Source organism: Micromys minutus (assembly GCF_963924665.1).
Source record: "Micromys minutus genome assembly, chromosome: 16".
Classification (NCBI taxonomy): domain Eukaryota; kingdom Metazoa; phylum Chordata; class Mammalia; order Rodentia; family Muridae; genus Micromys; species Micromys minutus.
In genome coordinates, this window is record NC_137985.1 from 46,674,987 (window position 1) to 46,688,209 (window position 13,223).

A 13,223-nucleotide genomic window follows, 5' to 3' on the forward strand; every position below is an offset into this window, starting at 1 on the left:
TAAAATGGGAGCATGGGAAAGAGAAGGAGCAGTAGGAAGGGGGAAAAAGATCAAGTATACTTCTTCCTGAGTTTGAGAAGCAAAGAATATAGCCAGTACCCTTTTTGTAAAATGAAATGCCATGACATTAAATACATATATAACCTGGCTGCTTAGAAGTACATACACAAAAAATAAAAGGAAAATAATTAAAGCCTTGGAGCCTAGAGAAGAAACAGTGGGTACAGCGCTGGTTGTGCAAACATGAGGACCTGAGATAGCAGTATAGCACCAATGAAAACGCAAGGTTTAAAAGTATGGCAGCATATGGCTCCAGTTCCAGCACAGATGCAGACAGAGGGTCTAGAGCTGGTCCAGTGAAAACAGTAGACTCTGGCTTATTGAGAAAGTGTCTCAAGCCAAACAAGGTGTGGAGCAATGAAGAAAGGTAACTGAAAGTGACCTCTGACCTCCACATATACTTGCACTGTGTGTACGCACACAACACACAAACTTGTCTCCATCACACTAGGATAAGATGTAATTCCCGTGCCTCAAAGGCTGCCATTCTCCTCCCATACATTCATCAGAAACATTACTGTCTCAGAACGGCAAACTGTTCCTTAGTCAGTAATATTTCTTCACCAGGAATGTGCCCTTTCCCAACTAAATTAAAGACTAAAAGGTAATGACTGATGCTGTTTGTTATCTCCTTACTCTGTTTATTTTCTGGTAGAGTACATCTTTAACTATAGTCTCCAATAAAACTAAGTTTTTTATCTACAACTCAGCCTGGCACATGGCGGATACATGTTAATGTTTTATATGAGTAAATAAAAACAATAAAATTCTTATAAAGGTTATTACACAACAGACATTTAGCAAAATGTTTCATATAAAAATCACTTATTTAGTCATTAGAAATAAAATTAGGACACAAGAACAAGACACATAATTTTATTTTCTACATTTCCAATATTAGAAGAACACACTCTCAAACATGTCCAAAACTAGACAGTCAAAATGATGACTGAGTAACAAAGACCAAATTTAAAAACAGATGTCGACTTTGGAACATGACTTTACTTGCTATATTGTACCAGAAGAATATAGCAACATAATGACGCCTAATAACATATGACTACCCCATAGATCAATGCCTCTCTAAACCCACATCAAACAAACTTCTTACAGTAGATGAGAATCAAGGCAGAGACCCACAACTGAAACATGTGTCGAGAGAGAGAGACTTTGGAGCATTCAGTCTTAAATGACATGTCTTCATCAAGCCCTCCCCTCAGGCTTCTATGTGGAAGAGGTGGGAGAAAGACTAAGAGCTAGACGAAATCAGTGACTCCAAGAAAACAGTGTTTTCCACAAACAAAAGGACTGAAATGCATATGGATGCACAAAGGCTATAGCAGGACACAAAACCTGCACAAGACTTATTTTCAAGACTCCACATCCTTCTCCCATATTGTTCAAATGGTCTACACTCTAATAGGTCATTTCTATTCTTACACTACAGAAAAGTAATATTCCAATAACATCTTTAATTTTATGAAGGGTCCAACTGTACTACTTTCAAGTGCATATAAATGACATTCTCATATTTACTAGACATCCTTAAGGGAACTATTCCAATGAAAGACACTATACAAAAAAAGAAATATTTTTTAGATGTAAGCTGCTATTTCAGGTACTCTCTCTTTTTCCTAAAAATTTTTTATTCTTTATTCTTCAAATAAATCCTAATTCATTATTCCTTCCCGAGAGAGCCGGAACAGTCTTTTATTTTCTAAAGTTAAATCATCAAGGCTTTGATTGTGGTTAATAATTCTTAAATTTACATAAACTCTATAACACCCAGCTCAACAGTCCCTGCCCACATTTCCTTAAAGGAAAAACTTACCTTTTTTTAGCCGAGTGTACAACACCACACCTGTAATAGCAGCACTTGGAAGGCTGAGGTAGGTGGGCTGTCATTAATATGAGGTCACTCCAGGCTATACTGTGAGTATACTGGGATAAGAGTAAGACCACCAAAGAATCTTATTATTAAAATAAACAATACATTCCATTGATCAATGTCTCTGTCTCTATACCAATAACACACATTTTATATCACTATTGCTCTGCAGTATAGCTTGAAGTCAAAGATGGAGATTCCCCCAGAAGGTCTTTTATTGTTAAAAATTATATTCACGCCCAGGACCAGCAGGGACCCAGAGATACAGGCCTGGTGAGAAGGGGATCCGACTAGCCATAGGGCAGAGAGATCTCTGCTGAGCATGCAAGGAAAATGAGCCCCTGCCCTGCCTGATCCAGGGACCAGGAACCCAGCATTGGACCCACTGTTCCCATCAGGCGGCTTTTGGGTGCAGAACAGGGCTCGGATAATACAACACCAGGACCAGCGGAGATCCAGGGACATAGGCCAGGTACAAAAGAAAGGGGAAAACCAATCACTGACAACAAGATGGCAAGAGGAAAGCAAAAGAACGTACCCCAGGGAAGCCAAGACAACCTGGCAACACTAGAACCCAGCTCTCCCATCACAGCAAACAGCAGAATGCCAAATACTTCAGAAAAAGAAGACTCAGATCAGAAATCCTACCTCAAGATGATAATAGAGATCCTTAAACAAGAACCGGAGGAAAAGCATAAAGAATTAGAAGCTTTTAAAGAAGAAACAAAAAACAAAAACAAAAACAAAAAAAAAAAAAAAAAAACACTCAAAGAACTCAAAGAACTGAAGGAAAACAGAACCAAAGAAATGAAGGAATGGAAGAAGGAATTTAAAACGGAAATGGACACAATAAAGAAAACTCAAAAACAGATAACCCTAGAGGTAGAAATCCTAAAAAAGAAATCAGGAGTCACATATACAAGCATTTCCAACAGACTACAAGAGATGGAAGAGAGAATCTCGGGGGCCGAAGACAACATTGAAAACATAGAAAAAACAGTCAGAGAAGAGGCAAAAACAAAAAGCTCCTAAACCAAATGTACAGGAGACCCAGGACACAATGAGAAGACCAAACCTAAGGATAATAAGAATAGAAGAGGGCAAAGAATATCAACTAAGAGGCACAGTAAATATCTTCAACAAATTGTAGAAGAAAACTTCTCTACCCTTAAGAATGAGATGACCATGAGCATAAAAGAAGCCTACAGAACTCCAAATAGATTGTATCAGAAAAGAAATTCCTCCCAACACATAATAGTAAAAACACCAAGTGCCCAAAGCAAAGAAAGAATACTAAAAGCAGTAAAGGAAAAAGGTCATGTAACATATAAAGACAGACCAATCAGAATCACACCCGATTTCTCAACAGAGACTATGAAAGCTAGAAGAGCCTGGACAGACATCATGCAGACCCTAAGAGAGAACAAGTGCCAGCCCAAGCTGCTATACCCAGCAAAACTATCTATCAATCACCATCGATGGAGAGATGAAGATATTCCAAGACAAACTAAATTTACAAAATATCTGACCACAAACCTAGGACTACAATGAATTATAGGTGGAAAACCCAATACAATGAGGGGAACTACATCCTAGTAAAAACAAAAAAACTCCTAAGCAAGACAATTAAAAGGAGAAAGAGACACAGGCGCAATTCAACCTGCAAAAGCAATAATAGCAGGAAACAGCAACCACTATTCCTTGATATCTATTAAAATAAATGGACTCAACTACCCAATAAAAAGATATAGGCTATCAGACTGGATACATAAACAAAACCCAGCATTTTGCTGCATACAGGAAACTCATCTCAGAGACAAAGACAGACACTATCTCAGAGTAAAAAGTTGGGAAAAAAAAACTCCCAAGCAAACGGCCCCAAGAAGCAAGCTGGAGTGGCTATTCTAATATCAAATAAAGTAAATTTCCAACCAAAAGTTATCAAAAAAGGTAAGGAAGGACTCTGTTTACTCATTACAGGGGAAATCTGTCAGGAGGAACTCTCAATCTTTAACATATATGCTCCAAATACAAAAGCACCCACTTTCATAAAAGAAACCCTACTAAAGCTCAAAAAATACATTTTACCCCACACAACAATAGTGGGAGACATTAATACCCCACTCTCACCAATGGACAGATCAGGGAAACAGAAACTTAACAAAAACACTGTAAAACTAACAGAGACTATGAACCAACTGTAATTAATAGATATCTACAGAACATATCATCCTAAAACAAAAGAATATACCTTCTTCTCAGCACCTCACAACACATACTCAAAAATTGACCACATAATTGGACACAGAATGAGCCTCACACAATATAAGAAGATTGAAATACTCCCATGCATCCTTTCAGATCACAATGGTCTAAGGCTGGTCTTTACTAACAACAACGACAACAAAAAGCCCATATACAAATAAAAACTAAACAATGCTCTATTAAACAATAGCAGGGTCAAAGAAGAAATAAAGAAAGAAATTAGGGATTTTCTAGAATTCAATGAAAATGAAAATACGACATACCCAAACTTATGGGATGCAATGAAAGCAGTACTGAGAGGAAAACTCATAGCTCTGAGTGCTTCCAAAAAGAAACTGAAGAGAGCATACATCAGCAACTTGAGAGTACAGCTGAAAGCTCTAGAACAAAAGAAAGCAGATACACCCAAGAGGAGTAGACAGCAAGAAATAATCAAACTTAGGGCAGAAATAGACCAGATATAAACAAACAGAAACATCCAAAGAATCAACAAAACCAAGTGTTTGTTCTTTGAGAAAATTAACAAGATTGATAAACCCCTTTGCCAGACTAACTAAAGGGCAAAGAGAGAGTATCCAAATTAACAAAATTAGAAATGAAAGTGGAGACATAATGATGGAAACTTAAGAAATTCAAGAAATCATCAGATCCTACTACAAAAGCCTATATTCAACAAAGCTGGAAAATCTGGAGGAAATGGATGAATTCCTAGACAGATACAATATACCAAAGTTAAACCAGGACCAGGTAAACCATCTAAATAATCCTATAACACCTAAAGAAATAGAAGCTGTCATCATAAGCCTCCCAACCAAAAAAAGCCCAGGTCGAGATGGGTTCAGTGCAGAATTTTATCATTTATTGAGGACATAATACCAATACTTTCCAAACTATTCCACAAGATAGAATCAGATGGAATACTACCTAATTCATTTTTTGAGGCCACAATAAACTTTGTTTTTAAACCACACAAAGACCCTACAAGGAAAGAGAACTTCAGACCAGTCTCACTTATGAACATTGATGCAAAAATACTCAACAAAATCCTTGCAAACCGAATCCAAGAAAACATCAAAACAATCATTCACCATGATCAAGTAGGCTTCATGCCTGAGATGCAGGGATGGTTTAATATATGGAAATTCATCAATGTAATTCACCTTATAAACAAACTCAAAGAAAAAGACCACATGGTCATCTCACTAGAAGCTGAGAAAGCATTTGACAATATCCAACACCACTTCATGTTAAAAGTCTTGAAAAGAACAGGAATCCAAGGCCCATACCTAAACATAATAAAAGCAATATACAGCAAACCAACAGCCAAAATCAAACTTAACAGTGGAAAACTTGAAGCAATCCCATTAAAATCAGGGACTCGACAAGGCTGCCCACTCTCCCCCTACCTATTCAACATAGTACTGGAAATCCTGGCCAAAAAAATTAGACAGCAAAAGGAAATCAAAGGGATACAAATTGGAAAGGAAGAGATAAAAACATCACTATTTGCAGATGAAATGCTAGTGTACTTAAGCAACCCCACAAATTTCACCAGAGAACTCCTACACCTGATAAACAAGTTCAGGAAAGTGGCTGGATATAAAATTAACGCAAACAAATCAGTAGCCTTCCTATATTCAAAGGACAAACATGTGGAGAAAGAAATTAGGGAAAAGATACCCTTCACAAAAACTATGAAATACCTTGGTGTGACTCTAACTAAGCAAGTGAAGGACCTGTATGACAAGAACTTCAAACCTCTAAAGAAGGAAATCGAGGAAGTTCTCAGAAAATGAAAAGATCTCCCATGCTCATGGAGTGGAAGGATCAACATAGTAAAAATGGCCATCTTACCAAAAGCAATCTACAGATTCAATGCAATTCCCATCAAAATACAAACCCAATTCATCATAGAGTTGGAAAGAGCAATGTGCAATTTCATCTGGAATAACAAAAGACCTAGAATAGCAAAATCCATCCTCAACAACAAAAAAACATCTGTGTGAATCACTATCCCTCACCTCTATCTATATTACAAGGCAATTGTGCTAAAAACTACATGGTACTGGTACAGAAATAGGCACGTGGATCAATGGAACGGAATAGAAGATCCAGAAATGAGCCCTCACATATATGGTCACCTGATTTTTGACAAAAGAGCTGTAAACATTCAATGGAAAAAGGACAGCCTATTCAACAAATGGTGTTGGTCCAACTGGCACTCAGCATGCAGAAGAATGAAAATAGACCCTTTCTTATCTCCTTGTACAAAGCTCAAGTATAAGTGGATCAAAGATCTCCACATTAAACCAGGTACACTGAAACTATTAGATGAGAAAGTAGGGAAAACCTTAGAACACAGGCACAGGAAAAAACTTCCTCTACAGAACACCAATGGCTCGTGCTCTAAGGTCAAATATTGACAAATGGGACTTAATGAGATTGCAAAGTTTCTGTAAGGCTAAAGACACTGTCAAGAAAACAAAATGGCAGCCAACAGTGTGGGAAAAGATCTTTACCAACCCCACATCAGATAGAGGCCTAATATCCAAGGTATACAAAGAACTCAAAAAGCTAGAGACCAGAGAATCAAACAACCCTATTTAAAAATGGGGTACAGAGCTAAACAAAAAGTTCTCAATTGAGGAATATCCAATGGCTGAGAAACATCTAAGGAAGTGCTAAACATCCTTAGCCATCAGGGAAATGCAAATCAAAACAACCCTGAAATTCCACCTCACACCAGTCAGATTGGTCAAGATCCAAAACTCAGATGACATCAGATGCTGGCGAGGTTGTGGAGAAAGAGCAACACTTATCCACTATTGGTGGGGTTGTAAACTGGTACAACCACTCGTGAAATCAGTCTGGCGATTCCTCAGAAAATTGGACATAGTACCACCGAAGATACAGGTATTCCACTTCTGGGCATATACCCCAGAGACTCCAATATACAACAAAGACACATGCACCACAATGTTCATAGCAGCTCTATTTATAATAGCCAGAAGCTGGAAAGAACCCAGATGTCCTTCAGTAGATGAATGGATACAAAAATTGTGGTACATTTACACAATGGAGTACTACTCAGCTACCAGAAACAATGACTTAACGAAATTCTTAAGAAAATGGCTGCATCTAGAGAATATCATCCTGAGTGAGATAACCCAGTCACAAAAGAACAGACATAATATGCAGTCACTGATAATGGGATACTAACCTCAGAAAGCTCTGAACACCCCAGAAACAACTCACAGACTACGTGAAGTTCACGAAAAAAAAAAAATTATGCCCAATCCTTGCACACCAAGAAAACTTTGACTAATTCCGGGTTACATCCTGTTTTACATGTACTTTTTCTCATTGTAACTAGTAAGACCTTAATGCACACTATCAAACCTTTAGCGAAAAAAAAAGGCCAAGCACTGACAAAAATGTATTCGTATACTTTTATACAAAAATGCTTAAAATTTGTTCATTTATCTTTGTTTTTTAAAATAAAGTTGTTTTAAAAAAAGAATTTTATTTGCTATTCTGAAATTTTTTTTTTTTTTTTTTTTTTTTTTTTTTTTTTTTGCTTTTTCATATGAATTTCTGAATTGTTCTTTCCATGTCTTTGAAGAACTGTGTTGGCACTTTGATAAGGATTGCATTGAATCCATAGATTGCTTTTGTTAGGATGATCATTTTTACAATGTTAATTCTGCAAATCTATGAGCATGGGAGAACTCTCCATTTTCTGAGATCTTCTTTCTTTCTTTCTTCAGAGACTTGAAGTTCTTGTCATACAGATCTTCCCCTTGTTTGGTTAGAGTAATCCCAAGATATTTTATATTATTTGTAACAAATATGAAGAGTGTTGTCTTCCTAATTTCTTTCTCAGCTCATTTACCATTTGTATAAAGAAAGGCTACTGATTTATTTGAGTTAATTTTATATCCAGCCATTTTGCTGAAGTTGTTTATCAGCTGTAGAAGTTCTCTGGTAGAATTTTGGGGATCACTTATGTATACTATCATAACATATGCAAATAGTACTACCTTGATTTCTTTTACAATTTGTATCCCCTTGATCTCCTTTTGTGGTCTTGTTGCTTTAGCTTCGAGTACTATATTGAATAGATATAGAGAATATTCCTATCCTTGAATTGTCCCTGACCCAGAAATAAAACCACACATTTCACCGGCACTTGATCTTTCACAAAGTAGCCAAAAATATTTAGTGGAAAAAAGAAAGCATCTTCAATAAATGGTGCTGGTGTGACTGGTAGTTTGTATGTAGAAAAAATGAAAATAGATCCATATTTGTCACCCTGCACAAAACTCAAGTCCAAGTGGATCAATGACCTCAACATAAAACCCAGAAACAGTGAATCTAATAGAAGAGAAAGTGGGAAAGAGTCTCAAACTCATTGGCACAGAGGAAAATTTCCTAAACAGAACTCCAATAGCTCAGGCTCTAAGATTGAGGACTGATAAATGGGACCCCGTGAAAATGGAAAGCTTCTGTAAGGCAAAGAACATAGCAAACAGGACAAATAAGCAACCTACCGACTGGAAAAATCTTCACTAACCCACATCCAACAGAGGGCTAATATCCAAAAAATATACAGAAATCAGAAGCTAACCACCAAGAAACCAAACAACCTAATCAAAAACTAGGATATAGAAATGAACAAAGAATTCACAACAGAGGAATCTTGAATGGTTGAGAAGCACTTAAAGAAATGTTCAAAGCCCTTAGTGATCAGAAACATACAAATCAAAATGAGCCTGTGATTTCATCTTCCACCAATCAGAATGGCTAAGATCAAAATGACAGTTGACAGCACATGTTGGCGAGGATGTGGAGAAAGAGCAACACTCCTCCATTGCTGGCAGGATTGCAAACTGGTACAGCCACTGTGCAAATCAATCTGGAGGTTTCTTAGAAAATTGGAAATAGATCTACCTGAAGACTGAGCTATACCACTCTTGGGCATATACTCTAAAGATGTTCCACCATGTCACAGGGGCACATGTTTCACTATGTTCATAGTGGGCTCATTTGTGATAGCCAGAAGCTGGAAACAATCCAGATGTCCCATGGCAGAAGAATGGATACAGAAAATGTGGTTCATTTACACAATGGAGTACTACTCCAGTATTAAGAACAAGGACATCCTAAGTTTTGCTGCAAATGGATGGAACTAGAAAATATCCTGAGCAAGGTAACTCAGACCCAAAAGGAAACACATGGTATGTACTCACTAAAAAGTGGATATTAGCCCAATAAGTACAGAATACCTAGGATACAATCCACAGAAGTCAAGAAGGTTAACAAGCTAAAGGATGCAAGTGAGGATGCCCCAACACCACTTGGAAAGGATAAGAAAGCAATCATAGGAGGAGTGGAGGGAGAGACCTGGGTAGGAAAGGGGACAGGGAATGGAAGAGGAAAACATGATCAGGTATTGGATGGGGGGGGGGAGAACTGAAACCTTCTGGTAGGTAGGAGGTGGGGGGAGCCTCTAGAATGTGCCAGAAACCTGGAAGGTGAGAGACTCTGAAGACTCAGAGGAAGGGACAGTAGATAAAATGCTCTACAGTGGAATAGGAAACTTATAGAATCTACCTCCAGTAGAAAGACAGGACATCAAGTGAAAGGATGGGGTTGACATCCCACTGGGGTGGGGGGAATCTCAGATCTAGAATTGTTCCTGTTTGAAGGAACTGTAGGGCAAAAATGGAGAAGAGCCTTAGGAAAAGGAGGTCTAGTGACAGGACTAAAGTGGGATCCAGCTCAAGAGGTGGCCCCAAAGTCTAACTGATGCTATGGCATGATTACAAATGGGCCTATCATGACTGTCCTCTGAAAGGTCTAACAAGCAGCTGAGTGAGATGCAGATACTTAAACCCAGCCTTAGGGAAAGGCTGGAAGAAGCTGAGGAGGAATGCAACATGACAGGAAGACTAGCAGTCTCAACTATCCTGGACTCCTGAGATCTCTCAAGACACTGAGTCACTAACCAGGCAGACTATACCAGCTGACACGAGGCCTCCAACACATATACAGAAGAAGACCGCTGGGTCTGGACTCAGAGAAGATGGAACTAACCCTCAAGAGACTGAGGTTCCAGAGAGTGGGGAGGCCTAGTAGGGTGGGGGTAGGGACATCCTCTTTGAGCTGGCAGTGGGGGTGGGGTGGAGGAGGAGGTGTGAGATGTGGAACAGTTAGAGGGTAAACCTGGAGGAGGATAAAGTCTGGACTGTAAAAAAAGATTAAAGAATAAATAAAAAATAAGCATTACATTTACACATGAATTGATTTATTCAATGTATACAGACTAATCAACTTTTTTAATTTTTAAAATAAAACTTGATGTTTTTACTGACTAATAAGGTAATACAAAACAAATACATGTTAATCATAAAAATGTTTACAATATTAAAAGGAAAACCTCCTATGACTCTTAATACCCCAAAGCAATGATTATTTTAGAACACATTCTAGAGATGTTTTCTTTATGTGTATTTTTAAATAAAAATGGGATTATCATAATGTTTTTATGAGTTATTTTCAATAAACTATTCAAAATACAGACTGTTCCCACTAAGTTTTCCACAGCCTCAGTTAGAGAATGCCGGCACTGTGCCTCACAGCTACACTCAATCCTGCTGGTGTCTCATTCTTAATCATGTGGGCAGCTTAAAACTTCTGATAAAAAGTAACAGTGCAACAAATACTGCTGTAGATGTGTTTGCTTTTGTTAAAAGTAAACCAACCAACCTCCCCTCCCCTTCTTTCCTTTCCCTCTCCACATCCTCTCCACTCAACTTTTTATGTTTAAAAAAAAGATCACTATTGTGTGACCCAGTATAATAAACAGCTGTTCTAAGGTAAACTAGAAAGGAACTGTGTAGTAAATGAGTGTTGACAGGACTCATGAGCCGAGAGAGAGTGAAAGACTTCAACCTTGAGAATCAGTTCACAGTTACTATGAGGAAGTAGTAGATATTAAAATACTTATTCAGGGGGAAAAAACCTAACAATAAGAGCAGAATTTTAGATAATCTGAATCACATTATAAACATATGAGAAATTCAATAATGAAACCCATGAAAAATTTACTACGAAACAAAGTAATAAGGAATACCGATAAGACACAAGTAAGAATAGGCGAAAACAAACAACAGGTTTTATAAAACTCACCTAATGAAAAACTAAAAACAAAATAGTAGCAATCTGAAGTACCAAAGTAAGACTAAAAACAATGCAATCCTAAACAAACAAAAATAGTGAGGACAGCACTGGGGAGGCTGAGGCCATAGCACTGCCAAGGGTTTGAAGCTACCAGTCTTACATGGTGAGACAGGCTAGCTTGAGCTACAGAATAAAACCTTAGCTTAAAAAAAAAAAAAAAAAAAAAAAACCTTAGTGGATAATACCAAGACATAACCTCTTAACTTTTTTGGCTCCAAAGACAAGGGAAAATTGTTTGCTATTAAGAGAAACAAACAAAAGAATAAGAATCAAGTATCTTCCCAGAGAAGAAAGGTAAACATCAGCCTTTTAGTTAGTTAATAAGATAATCTCATGGCACAAAATAATCAGTGTTCAATACTCTCAAAGACTCAAAACAAAGCTGATGAAAGGTAAAACTAACCAGGAATAGGAACACAAATGAGCTATTATCAGTATGTTAAATCTCAAAACATAATCTCATATATGCTTTATGAAGGATCTACTAAAGAAAATGTCCCAGGGCATGGTAAGATGGCTCAGCCAGCAGAGGAAGGAACATACCCTGAACCTAAGCTAGCTATCCAGGGCCCATATGGTGGAAGGAGAGAACCAGTTCTGGCAACCTGTTCTCTGACAGCCATGTGTGCATGCCCTAACACACACAAAACACACACATGAATGCAAGTAAAAACTAAATAAGAACATAAATGCAATTAAAACGGTAAAGCAGAATAGGAGGAGGAGGAGAAAGACAGTTAAAAGAAAAACAGAAATGTAGATAAACTAAACATGGGGTTTAAAATACGGCTTTTAGGTTGATATTTCAAACAGTATGTACACATACATTATACTAAAAGAAATGCACATGTTAGCTTTATCTCAAATCACTAACATTTAACTCAACACCTACTATAAGTCAAGAACTTAGGCTAGCTAATTCTCTCAGAGGAACAATGCTCTGGACACCAGAGTTTTAACTAGAATTTTTAAAAAATCTGTAACAAATTCTTGATGATATCATTCCTCATAAACTGCAAGAAAATGTTTGGAGACACTCTTTAACATTGACCTATCACTACTGGTAGCTTTTTGTTGGCTGTATATATAATATTCCCAGGTATTAACCTAACATTATCTAAAATGAAGGCAGTATACAGAGAAGTTAATTCACACTAAACCAAGAGTGTTGAAATAGTTAAGAAACTTTAATGTATATCATAGGTGTGTTCATATGAGACCTCTTGTTGTTGTTGTCACCTGGCAGGATACAAGCTGTACAGGCACCAAGGGCTCCTAGAGGCTAAGTCACCAACCAAGAATACATGGACTGGTCTACCACACACACCCCTGCCCCCTACAGATTAGCAGAGAGACTGCCTTTGTCTGGCCTCAGTGGAAAAGGCCTATAGAAACTTGAATCCCCAGGGAAAGGAGAGGCTACCAGGGTTTGGTGGGAGTGAGTGGGTTGGAGCATACTCTCAGAATCAAAGGAAAGAGAGAATGGGGTGAAGAAATCCTAGAGGGGGCACCAGAAAGGGACAACATTTGGAGTGCAAATAAAAAAATAAATAAAAAAATAAATAAATAAATAAATAAACTTGAATAAAAGCACGTAGGAATTCCATTTTATTTATGGTTTATAAATTTGTCAAACAGTAAATTTGAGAAAGCTTGAAATGTGCTATCCTCTGTCAAAATGGTGCCCTAGTGACAGTAACCCTTTGAAAAATGAAATTAAATATATATGACACAGACAAGTTTAAACTAGAGAGGGCATTTTAATTAT

At 37.5% G+C, this 13,223-nt stretch overlaps 1 protein-coding gene across 1 annotated transcript in view; it reads right to left on the reverse strand.

Annotated features, from left to right (window-relative positions):
• SCAPER (S-phase cyclin A associated protein in the ER) overlaps positions 1–13,223 on the reverse strand; it is a 322,094-nt gene that overhangs the window by 203,537 nt on the left and 105,334 nt on the right. The gene's annotated exons all lie outside the window — the stretch shown is intronic.